The sequence below is a fragment of the Acomys minous genome (assembly GCF_964271855.1).
Source record: "Acomys minous genome assembly, chromosome: 17".
Classification (NCBI taxonomy): Eukaryota; Metazoa; Chordata; class Mammalia; order Rodentia; family Muridae; genus Acomys; species Acomys minous.
Window position 1 is genome coordinate 47,079,897 of NC_140500.1, and position 17,547 is coordinate 47,097,443.

General features: G+C 45.5%; 1 protein-coding gene across 2 annotated transcripts in view; it reads left to right on the forward strand.

The window, feature by feature from the left end:
• The first annotated feature begins 4,525 nt into the window (after positions 1 to 4,525).
• The window catches only part of TAFA4 (TAFA chemokine like family member 4), a 179,947-nt gene continuing 166,925 nt past the window's right edge, over positions 4,526 to 17,547 (forward strand). For both annotated transcript variants that reach the window (XM_084764924.1, XM_084764926.1), the window contains exon 1: positions 4,526 to 4,832. The gene's annotated coding sequence lies outside the window, so the exon portion shown is untranslated. The remainder of the gene's footprint in view (positions 4,833 to 17,547) is intronic.

A 17,547-nucleotide genomic window follows, 5' to 3' on the forward strand; every position in this document is an offset into this window, starting at 1 on the left:
CCTTTCACAGCTACATCTCAAATGCTGGAGGAAACATCAGGCACACACAAACAGAATTAGGAACTGTTTTATAACCAAAATAGGTTTGCCTTGATAATCCAAGATATACATGGAATCACATCTTGAAACTTGAGCTCTAAAAACTTGAGATTTGAGGAGGACGAGAATAACTATAAAGCCGTTCTGAGTTGAGAAAGTACACGTGTCATAAAATTTACCGTGTAAGTGTATTTAAGTGAACAACTGTGTGGTAACCAGTGTACTCACATTTGGGGACAGCCATCACCATAGCATGTCCCTGGATCTTTTCCCTATATGTTGAAAGTCCACATCTATTAGATAGCAATGCTCTTTTCTCCTTCATGTCCAGTTCTTGGCAACCACCATTTTACTTTTTTTTCCCTATGAATTTTACTATTCTAAGTACATCATATATGAGAAATCACATCTTTTTGTAGCTGGCTTATTTCCCTTCCCTTTTCATCTTTAAGGTTCATTCATTGCTCTGTGTGTCAGAATTCCCCTCCTTATTAAGGCTGAACAATACTCCATTGTACAAACACACCACGCTTTGATTATCATGTGTCTCTCGAACAGATTGCCTGTTTCTGTGGACCATGCTGCTATAAACATGGGTATCCACGCATCCCTTTGATAAGCAGGAATTCAAAATGAGCTAGTGAAAGAATCAATGAAAGAAAGAATGAATGACAACCTCAATCTTCAGTGTCGGTCAGAGATCGACCACCAAAGTGGGAGCTGTTGGGATAGGAGAGGTGGGGAAGACGGCATCGCTTCTTTGATGCTTCGACACAATGCTGAGCAGGATCAGAATCTGCTTTGTAGCTTTCTATGCAACAGCTCATGTGTTATCTCTAAAAAAACGCTCTCTGCTGTGGGTTCATAAATCCTTCTTACACTAATTTGCCCTGAAGTGCTGTTCCTTTCCAAGACATAAATTATTGAAACCCTTGTGGTCAGCAAAGGGAAGGGTAGTGAAACCCACCTGAGTCTTCCAAAGCAAATAGCCAGACACCTTGTCTGAGTTCCAGAAGTCTAAAACAAGCCTGACCAAGCCATCCAAGGCAGGAAGTCATTAGCAATTGTAGCAGACCCCATACTTCCTGAAAAAGGTGAGGGATTCCAGCCTTAGCCAGAGGAACTCTCTCTCTTTTCTTCACTGCATGCTCCCTGGGCTTTCTCCTGGATCAGGACTGTGGGGGAAGCATCGAGAACAGACCCTGATACCTTTTCAGAAGTCCATCCTCAGGCAGGAGGGAGGGAGGACCTATTCATATTTGTGCAACGAGGGCCAGAGCTGCCCCTTTACACGGCATCCAGCATCTGCTCCGGCGAGGGATGCTCCCTTTTTTTTTTTTCTACTTGGGTAAGGGGTGGGTCTCTTTTGCGTTGAAGAACAGTCAGTGTTTGAGATATGGGTGTGTGTCAAAGTAGACAGCTCTAAGAAGCTGGACGCATTTCCTCAGAGGACGCTGAAGAGCAGATGGGCCTGACACAAACAAATAAACAAATACAGCAGTTGTTTCATTTATCAAAGTCCGCATAGTTCCCAGTTTGAAGCAAGGGAAAGCAAAGTCAGTATCGAGCAAGAAAAGTGAACTTGAAAGTTAAAGGGCTGGGGGGGAAAAAAAGGAAAGAATGGCACTTTGAACATTTCAAAGACCAATGGGACGGACTAGATGCACGCATGCACGCATGCACGCTTTGCATTTTTGAAGCTTTTTCAGTCATTTCTGCTTAGCTACTCTGGCCCAGACTTTGCAGTGACAGATTGGCCCGGGACCATGGGCTTTATTATTTAGCCTTTTTGGAGCTGGGGCCTTTTCGTCTGTGGAATAGAAGGTATAGGAAGAGAGATGTCCTTTTTCAGACGATGAGCATGCTAGCCTTATGAAGCACTTAGCATACTCAGACACACAGAGCCATGATTAACATTTGTTGTTATCATTATTAGTCCCCTAAGGAAAAATTATATGCAAGGTACATGAGCATTGCAAAAAAATTTTTTTTAAACTGAAGCTTTACTTATTAACGAGGGGGTTTGTGTGTCTGCATATCGCAATGTGTATTTGGAGCTCAGGAGACAACCTTGGTGCATTCTTCCCCTTCCCCCTTGCCCAAGACAAACTGTCCCTGCAAATGTTACCTACAAGCTTGAGAGAAAGTCTCCGTCTTTCCTTCCCATCTCACTGTAGGAGGCCTGGAGTGAAAGATCCAGGCATGGCTAAGTGCAGCTTTTACATGGCTTCCGGGGATCCGAACTCGAGTCCTCAGGCTTGAGTGGCACGTGCTTTACTCACTGGACGATCTCCCAGCCCTGATAACAGAGAGATTTTTATAAACAGGCCTAGGAGGGTCAGAGTAACCCTTCACTCGCTCAGTTACATTCGTGTTACTATACACAGAGACATGCCCAATAGTGTTCCACATGCTCTAGAAATGAGGAAGAAAAACATAAAGTTCAAGTGACACGAGTTCCTACAGGTGCAAGGGGAGTCTGTGAACTGCTGTGTATAAATGAAAAAAAAAAAAAAAAAGAAAAGAAACAACACGTTGGCATGACCTTCACCTGGTCTTACATAGAAAAATAGTCTGATCCATTTTAATAATACAGACATTGATTGATTTCTATAAAGTGAATGGCAGGGCTGTTTTCTTACAAGAGGACAACTGAACTAAAGCTGGTGACTAAAGCTGTTTGGGTATTTGTTTGCTTGGCCTTTGGTCATTTAGGTCTTGGTGGCCATTATGTCCTGGTGACTTTCCAAGGCTAGACAATCTAAATTAAACCCACCGCCATAGTTCACGTGCTTATTCTATAATCTTTTAACACACATTTTGCTATAAATTTGCCTCTTTTATATATATTGGTTGAATTGTTTAGTGGCCAACTTTCCCCATAACTATAGACTGAAGTCATACCTGCTGTGTTGGTCATAGGATCCCAAAGCCTGGCACATAGACATTTGTTAAGCAGCTGGATGAAGAAATAATTGGGACCCTTTTAGCTCTCTCCCGCCATTACTTACCCTTCTGTGGCAGTGATTTGGCTGTATATCTCAGTTCATAGGGGCTCTCTGCTGCACGGGACGCATCACATCGTTGGATGTTTACCAGGGAGTCCTTTAACTGTACCATTGTAGGAACATGCAAGTTTGCAAGGGCTGCTCATGCTTGAAACCCCTCTTAGGATAGCCTGACTGTCTTTGCAAAGCCCCACTTTTGATAACAAAAGAGCTGAGGATGGTCACTGTTTGGCAATCAGGAAAATGATGTGATGTGGCTCATGTGTGTGTGCGAAGCAGGAAGGCACAGGAGCAGGGGCAGAGGAGCCTGGAAGCATTCAAGCAGTGTGGGAGAGAAGTCTGGATGCATTTGGACGCACCTGTGGCAGAACAGCACATCATTTTAGCTCAACGAAAAGTGAAAGGACAAGGGGGCTTTTAGCCAGCGACAGACGACAGCACAGTGGCCGAGAACAGTGACTTTCAAACTACATGCGTATAATAACCACACGAGGACTCTGGTTTAAATGACAATTCTGGTTCTGGGGTGGAGCCTGAAAGTCCAAAATTCTAGCCGGGTCTCAGAGAATGCCTGTGCTTGCTATCCGAGCCAAGAATAAGCTGTGCTACTAATTAACCCCACAATTGCCAGTAAATTATTTAGCCTTTCTGTGCCTCAGTTTTCTCATCTGTGCAATGGAGACCAGACAAAAGGATCTCTGGGAAAGAATTACTATTTAAATGCTGCTGACACTTAGTTACTTCTGTAAAGGAAAAAGGGAAAGAGATTTGGCACAGCTGGGGATGAGGTAGAAGGACGTCAAATAATTGGATTATTATCATTATTTTTAATTATTTGGAGACGCAATATCGTGTAGCTCAGGCTGGCTTCGAACCCATTATTTAATCAAGGATGACCTTGACCTTCTGATCTTCGTGCCTCTACTTCTAAAGAGCTAGGTTCACCGATTGCACCACTACACCTGCTTTTATGCACTGTTTCTTGCATGCTTAGGAATCACCCTACCAACTGGGTTACAGCCTCAGGCCCATTAAAACAACTTTTTTTTTTAATCATTCAGCTATTGACGTGTGTGTCAAGTTTTCCCGTTTCTCACGTGAAGACATCACACTTGCAGCCAGATGGCTTTTGCACATGTTAGAGGACACCTGCTTGCAGTCTGTTGTGGGTCCTCGGTGGAGGAAATGGTTTCAACTGGAAACTGAACCCCAAATTCTCCGACCTTATGCAGGGCTCAAAGTGATTCTCAGGTGTTGAGAAGAATCAGCACCTTTCCTCCGGCACCTGCGGAGTAGCGGCCACAGCGAGGCGCTCGGGAGCGGAGCACTCAGCAGTAGGGTGGGGAGGCGCAGGGCGCAGAGGACAGACCCACGTGGACTGCGGGGTTTGACAAGGGCGCCGGCAATCTGAAGACTTGGCCAATCAGCGCAGTCCTCGGTGGCCGGGCTCCTCCTGGTCAGCTAGCTCCGGGCTGGTTTCTGCACAGCTACCCTGGAGCATCCCTGGACGGGGCGCACCTGCTGGGCGCGCACAGCTGTCTGCAGCCTCCGGGAGCTGGCTGGGACAATCTCTCTCCTTTAAGACACAGCGCTTCCCACTGTAGCTTTGCTTTCTCTTTGCGGCAGCACCGGAACTTTCCCCGCTTTTGGCCAGGCTGAGACGTGATGGGCCATTCCAGGGACCGTTGTGAGCGAGCGGCCAGCTGAGCGTCCTTTGGCTTCAGTGCTGCAATCGGTGTTTCGCTTTGGATTTTCGGATCGGACTTGGCTGCCCTTTCTAGTCCAGTAAGAGTGGGCTCTGGGGAAGAGCTGGCGGGAGAAGGGGTTGTAGCAGCAGTGTCCCTTTTGGCTAGTATCAGTTTGCCTTGGCTCGGAGCAGCCCTGGTCACTCTGGCTTTTAGAGGAGAGCAGGGGGAAGTACTTGAGTCAGCCACGTGCATCTCAAAGTTGGAAGAGACTCTGAGAAGTAGGGATGTGTGCCGCGAGGGGCTAGGGGTTGGGATGGCGGGCAGCATCCCATTTAGGAGTTCATGTCTGCGGTTCAGAGACTCGGGTGCTGAGGCAGCAGCCACTTGATGAACTGGAGTGAGCAGTGGCAGGGCTAACACTCCATGAGCTGGGGTTCTGTAGGGCCACGCTGGCCTCAAGGTCTCTTGCTTTTGATTCTGAGCTGAGGTACTTACAAGAGTTAATAGGAGGAAGCAGGTGGGCTGGTTCCGGGACCCCTGATTACCGGGCTGGGAACCCCTAGTGGTTCTAATCAAGCATCTTGCCTTTGTCCACCGAAGGAGTGCCTGCCTGTTTTTCCCCTGCTTGCTTCACTTGCGTGGCCAGTTGCCTCTCAGAGCAGGCTTTAACCCAAACGTGTCCTTGGGGAATTGGAAATAGAAAGCTTGATAGCCTGCACCCGAGGGCGGCCCAAGCCACAAGCATCCTGCTGGTGTGCTAGTGTGTTTTTCTCTTGAACTCTGAGAGCTCCACATGCCCTGCTGAGAAAGCTTAGTTTGCGCTATGAGTCATCGAGCAAACTGTACATGTACAAGTTCACAGACTCAACAGCCATGTGTCCATCCCCACCCGGATGGAAGGATCCCCTTTGGTGAAGCGGACTGATCCCGGACTCTTTTTGCTTTTAACTTTTTAATGGCCTTCCCTCGGAGAGAAGCAAAGTTAATATGATGTGACAGGCAAAAATCCCCAGCTTGGTGGCCGCAGTAGTGGGAGCAGGGGAATTTCCGTCGAAGCCTTAGACTGGTGTTTCCTGTAAGATCCTTGATAGAGGGATAGCCCATCTGCTGACTCAGTCTCCCAAACCTGTGCACACCAGCGACTAAGCTTTCTCGAAACATCCTGGCTAGAAAAACAAACAAACAAGCAAACAAACAAACAATATGATTTAGGATTGGGAGTTAGGATTGGTGGTTTAGGAACAGACGCTTGATTTGATCCGAAGAATTCTTCAACCGATTCTTGGCCGAGGACCATTTCTGCTAACTTGAGAGTCACAAAGCAGGATGCAAGCCTTTGGGTTGGAAATACAGATCTTATTAAGATGCTGAGAGCACTTTCCAGAGGGTCTCCAACTAATGGTGACTTATTCCCCCACCCCCCAAATGACAGTGAGTTGCCATCACTCGTTGTGTGCACAGACCTTTCTAGGTGTGGTGTTTCTCCATCAATAGTTTGCTCCAATAGCTTGATCAGAGCTGTGTTTCAAGGTTTTCTCCCTAAGTCCCCCTCTTACTGTTCTGCCTTTCTAGTCTTGCCTCTCTTCCCTCAGCACTAACTACCCTTTGACACATCACAACATGTTGGAGGACTTAGGTCATGATCTGATTGGCTTGTTTTCCCTATTAGCGGGAGCAAAGTTCTCCAGAACAGCAGCTTAGCTACTGTGTGAATGGCTTTATTATCTCACCCCACTGCAAAGTACACCCATGAATATCTCTCTGACACTGAATGTTCTTTATTGGAGGCAGCCTCTGATATTTCTAGTACTAGACTGTTCTAGGTCACTTAGATTTCAATATTCATTTTGTGATCTTTTTTAGAGGTGTTTATTGTTTGGTGACCTAGTTCTAGTCAGGAAGAAAGAACAGATCATTGCTTTGTGGCCCCACTCACCTCCTTTTCTGTGTCACGGAACCTTTGTTAATAGCTGTTTTTTATCTGTACCTCTCGTTTGCTGTTAACACTTATTATAATACTTTGTTATGTAAATGATATATTGATGCATATGATATTAAAACTGTATTCACTGGGGATTAACCCATGAGTATGATGTCATCATCAGCCAATCCTCTGTCTGATTTGAGCTTGCATTGACAAAAAACACCTTATCATACTGAGTAGGGCTTTTACAATCCTGTGGTAAGGGGATGGAGTCTTTTTTGTCACTTTCTAGCTCTAAGTTAGTTACCTGGCTGTGGACTTTAGGGGGATTTCTATGTTACGAGGCTTAGCCTTAAAAAAATTTCTCCGAATGCAGTTTTATAGTCTCATTAGAACTTGCATAAGTATATTTTCCTTTTTATCTATCCTTTCTCTTTGGGAGTTGTCAGCCCATCTGTGGTTCTGTTTTCTTGCAAGGATGAGGAAGCATCGTAGTAAATGGACTAGCTTTCTGTACGGTTTGCCCTCCATACTGCAGCAACTGAGTGGTGAGTTCGTGTACGTGGGTTTGCATCATTGGCCCTAGGTCATCCAAGATCACAAGATAACTTCAAGGCGACCATTCCGTATAATTTAGCCTCGTTGAAGTTGACTCAATTGGGGACAGGCAAAGCTGTGAGCCATGGGTTTGGGGAAGCAGTCTTAACCACCTCCATCACTTCATAACTATTTGATTTGAAAACGTTGTTTGAAAGAGCCAGAGTCAGACCCCTAACTGCTTCAGACTTGGAGAATTGTCCCATGGGACTGCATTTCTAACAGCCTACTCAAGTCTCACTCTGCAGCACAACCACTTCTCCCAAGGCACCACTGACTCTGTCTCCCATCTATTGGGTATTTGTGCAAAAATAAAAATAACTTGCAGCTTTATGGGTGACATTTAAGTTCAGTCCACTTTCCTCTACCAAGCCTGTCCAAAGGGGGTGCTTTCCTCCCACTTTTTATTCAAATAGGAACCTAATGATGCATTCTTGTTTTTAAGAAAGAAAAAAAAATGCAGAGGCTCTAACTGCAAATCTGGAAAGTACCCCTGAGTTCTGCCTTCAGAGGGAGGAGGTGTTGTGACTTGATTCCACTGTGGTATGTGTGCAGGGAACTGGGATGGGGTCCTGGGGACTCAATTCTCAGCTTGATGTCGGAGCTAGTGAGTAGTGTCAGTGACATGGCAGGAACCGTCTCTTGGCTGTCTCAGCAGAGGAGGGCTTTCTGGGTTTCTTTCACTGGCTTGCCTCCAGTTGCTGGGACATTGCTTTGGTAAGATGTCAAGATCTAAACAGTAGTAGGTCGCTAGTGTGAACGCAGATGAATTTAATTCCGGCTATCCAGGAGTACTTGTTACCAAAATGACAACATGACAAGCACAAAGGAGATGCTGGTGCTCAACAGGTCATGGAGTCACAGGCAGATGGCTCCCTCTTTTTGGAAATTGGGTGCTGTTAAGCATGCACAAACAAAGTATCCTGCCTAGAAAAGTATAACGGTTTAAAAATAACGAAGTAAGGGAGAGAACATTGGACTTTGTTGTTGTGGAATAAAAAAGTGGCACTGGACACAATATGGATAAACTACAAAACCCTTGCCAATGTCTGCAATACTTTAATGATCTGAAGGTGGGCAGCTGACAAGGTGGCTCATTTGGTAAGTGTGCCTGCTGCCAAGCCTGGCAACATGAATTTGATCTCTGTGAACCCACACAGTAGAAGGAGAGAACTGACCCTTGCAAGCTCTCTTCTGACCCCCCCCCACACACATGTTCACATGCACATGCACACATGTGTGCATGCACATATGCACACACATGCACACACACAACCCATACATGTACATACATGTTCACACGCACGCACAACACTCACACACATGCACAAAAATTAAATACAATAAAAATTATGTAAGAAACCTCAAGGTGGAACTGTTAGAGCGAGAGTTATTATTATTACTGCTTTAATGGCCAATTGCATCTGCTTGGATTCCTCCCTTTCTCATTTGTACTATACATCCTTAAGTGTTCTTTGAAGTTTCAGTCTTGTTTGCTCATTTTTATGTCTTCCTTTGCCTGAAAAAAAAAATCTAAGTTTCCTTTATACAGCATAGTTGCTTGCCTGTGATTCACTGGGCTTCAAATCACAGACTTGTACATTAACTAATTGTAGAAAGGGTCTCATTGTACACAGCCCTGGCTGGCCTGGAATTCATTCTGTAGACCAGGCTGGTCTCAAACTCATAGACACCTCCCTGCCTCTGCCTCTGCCTCCCAGCGCTGAGCTTAGAGGTATGAGAGTGTCATTCATGTAGTCAGTGTATTTTTCATCAGCTGTATCCAGACTTCCTCCTGCTCTAAGCACTCCCCACCATCTACTTCTACCAGACCTCCCTCCCAGCTTCATGTCTTTTCTTTTAACTCCCTGAGTCCAGTTAGTGCTGCACCTATGTATGTAGGCCATCCAGTGGGGCGCAGACAACCTACCATGGTCACATTCCTGAAGAAAATGGATGCTCCCTCCTGCGGCAGCCACCAGCTACCAATAGCTCCTCAGCTAGTGGTGGGGTTTCCCACTGTTCTTAAGGGGATCCCAGGACTCTTTTCTGCCAAGGCAAGATTTTGGTTTTGGCCACCCATGGATTTTATTATGTATATATTTTTATCCTCTCCTTATATTACAAAGACGATGCATGCTTGGGGTAGAAAATTTAAAGGCTGCAGGTGAATACAGAGGGGAGGGTTAAAACGCCCGTGTTGCTCTGCTACCCAGACACGGCACCTTTTCACATTTTGATCAATCTCTTTCCTTTTACCTCCTTCCACTTTGATCCACATGCCGCTGTTGAGACTTGGCTACTTTGATAAGAGGAGTCCTCACCACCTTCTCTACTTTGTTTATTAAGCAGTGCCCATTGGAGAGACCCTGGTGATGTCATAGCTGTGGAAGAAAGGCCACATCATGTGGTCTGCAAGGGGAGCTTTGACTTTGGGACCTCCTCATGCAGTGGCAGTCCCATAAGGCCCAGAGATGCTTTGGGTCTGTTTGAGGAGCCTCGGCAAATCAGCTGAGGGAGTATTATTCTTGTTTCATGGCTGTGTGCTATTCTTCATAGTCAGGTGTCCGGTGCACAAATTAAAAGGAGTTTTGAAGTTTTTCCTAATGTATCATTATTATTATTTGAGTTTTGGGTTTCTTTTAGGTAGAATGGGGCTAGGAATTCAAACCTAGGACCTTGTGCATGCTAGGCAAGCATTCTATCACTGCCTACTCCACTTTTGGCTTTTCAAAGAAGGGTTTCACAGTATATAGCCCAGGCTTTCAATAACTCACTATACAAGTTGGGCTGGCTTGAAACTCACAGCATTTTTCCTGCCTCAGTTTCCTGAACGCTGAGATTACAGGTGTGTGCCATTATGCCTGACTTGCAGTAGTTTATGTTTGCTGGAGAAATCAAGTTTTTGTGAGTTGGTATGAGAACAAGTCTTTAACTGATGTTCAGTTTAAGATTTTAAACATCCTGAATGCTGTATCTTGTACAATGAGATGTTTAACAGAATCTGAATAAAAGATTATTGGGGTGCATTCTTTTCTGCATGTATCAGTAGGGGCAAGACATCATGGATGGGGCACGGCGTACATAATCTTCACTGCTGTTTAAAACAGTTGGCAGCTCTTCCTATGGCCTGTGGACTGTAATGCAAGCATCTGCTGCCTTCTCTGTGCTTTCAGAGCTGATTATGCAGCAAGCCTTGCAGCACACACAGGGCCTTCTTCATCTATATTTTTGGATTAATTTTTTCTTAGTACCTGCAAACTCCTCTTTCTCTCTCTGTCTCTCTCTGTCTCTCTGTCTCTGTCTCTCTGTCTCTCTGTCTCTCTGTCTGTCTGTCTCTGTCTGTCTCTGTCTCTGTCTCTGTCTCTCTGTCTCTCTCTGTCTCTCTGTCTCTCTGTCTCTCTCTCTGTCTCTCTCTCTCTCTCTCTCTCTCTGTCTCTCTCTCTCTCTCTCTCTCTCTCTCACACACACACACACACACACACACACACACACTCATGAACACACAAATCAAAATAGCCATAAAATTAGCTACTATGGGTCGGATCCTCCCAAGATACCAAACTCACACCTTTTTCAAATTCTGTCCTGCTCTTTGTAGACCATAGGGTCTGTCAGGAGCGCGGAGCTGCATTAAGCAAGCTGGAAGATGCCTCTGCATGTGCCCCTTGGTACCAATCTCATCTTTCTTATGTGCTGAATTCTCCCCCACCTCAAAACTTAGGCATTAATATGCTGCTGAGGAGATTTAGGAAACTCACTGGCTAACACTGTGACACTCCCCAGCAAGGATCAGTAGTCCCTGCCAGCAGAAGTGGGAAGGGCAGGGTGGATTCTCCCCACCCCCTTCTCTTATTTTTTAGATTATAATATAATTACATAACTTCTCTCTACCATTTCCTCCCGCCAAATTCTCCCATGTAGTCCCCCAAATTGCCTTCAAATTCATGACCTCTTTTGTTATTAATTTTTGTTATATGCATATACATATATATAATATATATTTCCAAATATAGCCTGCTCAGTCTGTGTAATGTTACTCGTATGTATGTTTTCAGGGCTGACCATTTGGTTTTGAATAACAAATTCATGTGCTCTTTCTTGGGGATGATTTCTTCTCCTTATCTCGGCATCCTTTGGTTGCCTGTGGTTTACGAAGAGATTGGGGGCCCTCATGGTATTTCTCCTGTCCACTTTGGTATGTCTGTTGTTGTCCTTGGTCGGCTCATAGTTATGCAGTCATGTTGGTGACCCTTTATGGATGTAGCTAAGCTTTTGGCATTGCTAGGTGACACAGTCTCACATCGGCCTTCCTGATCCTCTGGATTTTATGACCCTTCTGTCCCTTCTTCTGCAATAACCCCTAAGCCTTAGGTATCGGATGCTTTGTTGGTTTTGCTATTGGCACTGGGCTCCACATCTCTGCATTTTGATTGGCTGTGGCTTTCTGTACTGGTCTTTCCTTGTGGAGGGGGGAGGACTACACTTTCCTGTGACTCTGAGCACAGCTACTTAGAATGCAGTTGGGGATTATGCTGCCTTAGTAAAGTGGTAATTGTAGGTTCTTCTCTAAGATCCATGACTTCGCTAGTGCTGGGTGGTTGGATACTAGATTTTCAGTGCCAGGCATGATGTCCCTCCTATTGAACATGTCCCATTAAAGAGATTTTGGTTACCACCAAGGTGTGTGTGCCACTGTCGCACTCTTAGGGTTATCATGCCATGCTGGTTGTTGAGTGGTTTATAGGTACCATGGCTGGGTAGGACTTTTGGTTGCTTCTCTCCTTTGGAAGGGTGCATGGTGCTTTCTGGTATCATGAAAGCTTTCCTCAGGGAGGAGGCATTCAGGTCAGTTCTAGCTCAGGAGCTACTAGGTCCTGTGTCTGAAGAACATGGAGTCTCTGTCCCTAGGACCTTATGGAAATATTTTGGTACTAGACTGCACGGAGCAAGTCAAATGTCTTTTTTTCATGAGTTATTTGAGAACAGGGTCTCACAAGGTAGCCTAGGCTGGCCTGGAACTCACTCTGTAGCCCAGGCTGGCCTCAAAGTCCAGCTCATGGCAATCTACCTGCCTCAGCTTCCTGAGTGTTAGGATTACATGTGTGGAGCATCATGTCTAGGTTTACTATCTATAGGTTAGGGGATGAGTGGCAAATATTTGCTGACTGAGCTTTTAAAACAAATAATAGCAGCAACAATTGCTAATATTGGAGTTGTCTTGTAATATGCTATTTTGAGGGGCATTAAAAAACAGAAATAACAAAATCGACCATTTTAACCATTCTCAAGGCTATATTTCAACAGCATTAAGTATATTCACTGTGTTGGAGTGTCCTTACTTCTTTCTATTCATGGCTTTCTCTTCTTTGTATAAAACTGAAGCATAGCCATTAAGCCTTAACTCCTTACCCTCTGCCATGACTGCTGGGATTCACCTTTCTAATGTGATGTCCCTGAATTCCACTCCTCTAGGCACCTTCAGTAAGTGGGGCCATACACTATTTGTCTTCTTGTGGCTGGCTTATTTCATTTAGCACAGTGCCTTCAAAGTTCATCCAAGTTGTAGCAGGCACCAGAATTCTGTTCCCTTTTAGGGTTTGTCTCCTCTTGGGTTGTCAATAGACGTTTAACTTTAGCCCCATCTTTTTTTTTTTTCACTGTATAGTCTGTTTATTTTTATTTCTTTCTAGCATATATTTATATATTATAGTTCTTAGTAAGATAAAAATCACATCTATCAGATGGACAGTGCAGTGATTAAACTGTGCTTAATTGGTAGGTATAAATATTTTTAAATTTTTTTCTTTTTTTCTTAGTTATTTTCATACAATATATTTTGATTATGTTCTTTCCCCTACCTCACTTCCTCTCAGATTCTCTCCGTTTCCCCACCCACTCAACTTCAAATTTCCTTCCCCCTCCCAAAAAAAAAAAAACATGTGTGTAAGCAACATGTTGTTATGAACGCAATAGTTATTCTAGTCCTGGTTTCAGTTCTTTCTGTTACATATCTGCAGCAGAGCTTTTGGAGCTGACGGAATTTCCCAGAGATCACATGCTACTATTTGTAGTGGCTGTGCCATTTTGCACTAGCCATTTAGTCCTCAGAGTTCTATATGCCCACCCCCACCCCCCCCACTTTTTTTTCCTTTTTCAAGACAGGGTTTCTCTGTGTAGCCTTGGGTGTCCTGGAATCTTTGTAGACCAGGCTGGCCTTGAACTTACATTGATCCGCCTGTCTCTGCCTCCTGAGCACTGGGATTATAGGCCTGCACCACCACGCCCAGCTTCTCAGAGCCCTATACAGCAGGCACCATCATCAGCATCCTCCCCGCAAGAGGGAAGAAAGTCATGCAGGGATGAAGGCTCCCCAGCGGCCTGTGGTCGTTTGTTCTTTGCATGAACAAAAGGCTACCCTGACTCCTCTGGTGCAGGGCTTAGGCCTGGGTGGGGAGAGACAACTAATGAATGTGTTGTCTCCAGGATGCGGATCGACTGTCCTCACCCCGACACACAAAAGCATTTCATGGTGATTTAGATCCTCCAGGCCAAAGGCTTATTATGAAATTGTCATTTTACCCAGATAATAAGGGCCCACTGCTGGATATACTCCGTGTCTGTTTAGTTTGTTAATAGCTGCTTCCAGTCTTCTGCCAATTAATAATCACGTAGCCCATGACTTTGTAAATGACACAACAATTTCTGCCTCTCAGGGGTGGCAGGGAGCGGTGGGTTGGAAGAGGAAATCATCCACATGGGTCCAAGGTGGGGTCTCAGGGATGCTTGCGGGCTTGCTTCCCAGAGGCACCGGGCAGAGGGTATGGGCATCTTTCCCACCACAATCATGGCTTGCTGGAGTCGCTGCTGAGAAAGGCATGTTCTGTCACTTGGTAGAATTAACAATTGATCAGTTTGGCGGTGTTGGAGCTCTTTGTTAGCACCCCATGTTTATTCATTATTGTGATTACACAGTGGAGGCATCTCTGCTTGATGAGATGAGGAAAAGCAAGAGGCAAAGTTATTTAAATACACTTGAAATTAACGTTTGCCCAAATAGGTGTCTGGCAATGTCCTAATTTGATTCTAAAGATTCAGAAATAAGCCTTTATCTGAACAAAGAGGAGTGGAGGGTGGGGGGATGGGGGTGGGGGGCAGGGAGGGTCCCATGGAATCCTGCATCCAGTATGTGAGGTTTATTTGTAAGCTCTCAGTGTCGTTAAGGAGGAGGATGGCGAAGATCGGAACACATGGGTTCCACATTTCTTGTGGGGGAGTCGGGATCAGGGAGCACCTGGTAACTCCTCTGTCCACACAGGACCCCTGTGCTAAAAAGTAGCAACTCTGAGAGCTCTCGAGAAGGGAGGGCCACAAGTCAATGTGTCCCTGTGTCTCCATGAACAAAGCCCACTAATCACCCCTTGAAGTATTAATCAGGAGAGGGGAAGATTCCTCAATCGGAAAGTTAAGGTCACCCTGAGAAAAGGGACTGGCAGCATTCCTAGAAAACTGTTTCTTCAAGACATTCTGATTCTGAATTTACTCTCTCCACACTTACAAAAGACCCAGGATCCCCAGTGTAAACTCAGACTCTGGTTTGATGTGCAAATATTTCTGAGCCACAGCATAAATAGACATGAACTTACAAGCCGTTGACGACATCCCTGTACGAGTTTCACGGTCTTCATTTACTTAGAGGGAGTGGGGATGAAATAGGCTTAGACTAATGGCATTTTACAAAATGTGAAGTCTGGAGTTTTCAAATCTATTTTATATTAATATTATTGGTCTTCTGTTGTGTACTTGCTTCCAACTACAGTGTTATTGCCTCACTGTTTTATTGTTTTTAAAGCCAGTGTCAGTCAGTCAGTCTGCCTGCCTGCCTGTCACACATTCTCTGTCTCTGTCTCTCTCTCTCTGTCTCTCTTTCTCCTCCCGCCCCATCCCTGCCGCACATGCCCACATGTGCATAGGTTGACATTAATATCTCTCTCAAGTGCTGCCTGCCTCAGTTTTTGAGATGGTGTTTCTCACTGGACCTGAAGCTTGTAGCTTCACCTAGACTGGCTGGTCAGCAAGTCCCAAAATTTCTCCTGTGTCGGCCTTTCTAACACTGGAATTGCCACTGGGATTGCCTGGCTTCTACTCGGCTGTTGGGATTACACTTCTGTTTTACCGACTGAGCCATCTGTCTCTCCAGCTCAGGAGCCAGGGTCTCTTAACGTAACCCCTATGTTCCTATGTAACCCTGTTTGGTCTCCAGTTCAAGATACTGCTGCCTCACCTTCCCGAGCTCTTGGATTACAGGCAAGTGCCAATGTGTCTACTCTTGGTAAATCACGCTGCCCCTGGAGGGCTTGCTGAACCAAATCTTTATCCCCAGAGCATGGGATCTAGCGCATCTATGGTGAATCCTGTAAGTGTGTATGTCTCACAGATTTCCATGGGGGCCAGACTCTGAGCTGTATAGCTTCAGAGGTGAAACATTTGAGTTCCGTAAAACGTGGCCATTTTGATTAGCATGGGAGTTGGTCAATTTTGTAATCCATTGCTAAGCTTGTCTAAATAGTATGACTCTGAAGGATTGATTCAAATTACCGAACCCAAGGCATACATTAATGTGAGTGGAACTGGTGTCCCATGTGAGGAACTGATTTTGAGAGTGTCCCTCAGTTTCTTTTAGAGCACAGGATGTGCTTGCTGTAGTTGAAGGCTTTCAAACGGTTAGACGGTCATTTAAGTGACTGTGGAAGTGGTTTAGTGGCACACGGTTGCCCAGCTTCTGTCAACTTTGTTGATGTCTTTATTGATGGGGAAGCACACGTGCTAGACTTTTCGTTCTGATTCCGCTACACTCCCGTACACTTTAGATCTGATTTAAATTACACTCCTACCAGCAGGGGGCGTCTGGGAATTTTGCTTTGTTCTGTGTCATTAAAACTCCGCAGATGTCAAGAGCTGATGTGGATTTAAGATTTCATCCGTTCTGAGAATAACAGAATTGCTGGGCAGGGCCGGGAGACGGAGCTGTCGATAGAGTTATGGGACAGGAAGGGCTGTAGAAAGTCTCTGCGCGGGTCTGTTGCTTTCTCCTGCCACTTGGGGGAATCAGTTACCTTCTGTGTTTGCTAAAGTGAAAAGCTTTGGGTCCGGTTTTACTTTGGCTCATATTGTTTAAAAAACAAACAAACCAACCAACAAACCAGAAGTTTGCAAATGGAAGCCTCTCATGAATATGGAAAAAAAATGTAGTTGAGGATGACCTTGGACTCCTGTCTTTCTTCTGCCTGCACCTCACAGGGCTGGGATCCGAGGTGTGTGCCAACACATGCAGCTATATTTACTCATTTAGAAATGGGGATTGGTGAGGGACTCCCTCTCTCACTCTTTCTGGGGGAGTCTAAGTTATAGAAGCCTCAGGGTGTTGGCAGGAAGGTTAGAATTTGCACCACCAGGCTTACGGGCCAGGGCTGTCATCAGCTCTCCCTGCTCGGCAGAGCTGGGCTTTAGTTCCGTAGCTAGTGTGTTCTCTCACAGTTGTGCTCTGTGTGACTTGATCAGTGTTAGGCATGTCCTTAGGACCCGTCAGTTAGGGTTGTCCCCTTGGCCTGGGAGGTTTCCCCTTGGCTGTTTCCACCCCACTGTCAGTTGTGCTTGCCTTTTCCCATGGCTGCCTGCCCTTTGGGCCTATGTCATCTCCAAGCACTCAGACCTAGGCAGTCAGGAGATGATACACCTTGCTCCAAGTTCAGTGGCAGAAGGGACAGAACTGGGCACAGCGTCCATGGGAGACTGAGAAATAGAAGCATCAAAGCGTCTAGGTTTTTGATTTGTTTTTAACATTCTTTAATAAAAACAGATATACACTTTAAAATATCATGGTTGGGGGCAGCTGGTTTACACTGTCACAGCTGTTCAAGCAGCACTGTGACAGCAGTGAAGGCACCTGCCACACTGCAGGACCACAGTGACTCTGCAGGAGCACCCCCTCTCCCACTGGTCACATGAAAGTTGAAAAAAAAAAAGTGGAAGTCAAAGGAGCCTGAGAGAAAACATAGCCATTGCTTGTCACTCTCTCCATGGTACGTCTCTCTTCATCTGCAAACACTGGCGACCTTGAGTTCTCTCCTGCACAAGGGGACACATGCACGTTCTTGCATGTGTGCAGGTGTGAGGTCAGATGACAACCCTGGATGTTGTTCCTCGGACACCAGTCACTCTCTGATTTTGAGACAGGGGTGGGGAGGGATGGTTTCTTGCTGGCCTGGAGCTCTCCAGGTAGGCTAGGCTG